Genomic DNA, 1,444 nt, shown 5'->3' with positions numbered 1-1,444 from the left:
TACATTTCCAGTAAATAAAGTGCATACATTTGAAATTTCTGATTTGCTATTAATGTACCATCGCCTAATTATCTATACTATTTTAAATTGCTTAAACTTAGGGGCACATTTATTTAATTAATGACAATTTTCTTTCCTGTTTGTCAAGTCAGATCACGAAGACGTAAAAGACATCTTCTGGAATGGAGCATTAATTGAGATTATAACTGGTAATAGAGAATTTTCATCAAAGAACATCCCTTTACTTTGAAGTTTTATGCGTGCAAACTTTTGAATTATTTAGTTAATTAATGAGCAAAGTAATCCAAGCACTGACCTTCTTCATCTTAGTGCAATACGTTTTTGTAATTCAAGTTTATAATAATCATTATATGATTCAAATATTTAAGAATCGTGTAAGACAAATTATTTTCAAAAATTGTTCTCATTATTATAATTTATGGATAAACATCAAGAGTGTTTGAAAAGTAGAAATGTATAGTTTTGTATTATACATTTTATTGCTGTTCTAGGCATGTTAGTCAATTTTTTAATTTGGAAACTCAACAAAACAAGATAACTAACGCAGCCATGATGAAGTTGTCTGCGCTGGAGCGTACAAAACGAAGCGATTTACAAAATGTTACGAGAAAACTTGTAGCTTCATATTGATAGGGGGAGGCGTTGAATACAAAATTCAACGCAAAATTTCAACTAACATGGTTAAAGATTCCTACAAAACTCGATGACAACTGGATAAAAACAATGCGGTTATATAATGAAATGTCCACCGCGTAAAGACTATCTTGTCACATTTCCTCTAGTCTCTCTAGAACTATTTTTTACAAACTTATGAAATCAGTGCGGTATTTTAGTATCCTTAATACAACTCTCTTTATTCAATCAGTTCTCTGCGCATTTTTAAACCTGTATGAACTTCTATGACTGTTTCTTCATGCCGGTAACACTAGGTATATTCCTTTGTTAGGTAATTCACTAATAAAAATCGTAATACCAGCTATAAATAAAAAATCTAAAAGATAAGCTGTGCATTCCCACTTCTGGCTAAAATTTCAAATGTCTTCCTAGTAAAATTCAATGAATGCTTTCTCGAAAACATATGATTGTGTATTGACATATCTTATAACATCTGCAACATGTTTGTTATGATAAAATGTGTTACTGCAGTAGAGTATGTTTCTAAGTTGGTATGTATTATATTGTCAGACTTTGTGATGATTTATGTCTTGTTTTATGGAGCGTACAAGACAAATGGTGACAGTTGAAAAAGTTAAAACTGAAAAACACTTTCGGTGTTATATTGTATAAGAACACATTTCCGTTTTTTAACTTGTACGTATATCGTACCAAGTACAATTTTGCACATAAAAAATCACTTTAGCGTATAAATGTGTTTTAAAAGCAATTGGTTGCATGACATAATCATCCAAATTGTATTTTACCA

The sequence above is a fragment of the Macrosteles quadrilineatus genome, unplaced genomic scaffold (assembly GCF_028750875.1).
Source record: "Macrosteles quadrilineatus isolate MER2022 unplaced genomic scaffold, UCM_ALF_1.0 Scaffold_1__1_contigs__length_201487025, whole genome shotgun sequence".
Classification (NCBI taxonomy): domain Eukaryota; kingdom Metazoa; phylum Arthropoda; class Insecta; order Hemiptera; family Cicadellidae; genus Macrosteles; species Macrosteles quadrilineatus.
The sequence above is the reverse complement of the archived record's forward strand: the minus strand, read 5'-3'. Positions refer to the sequence as shown.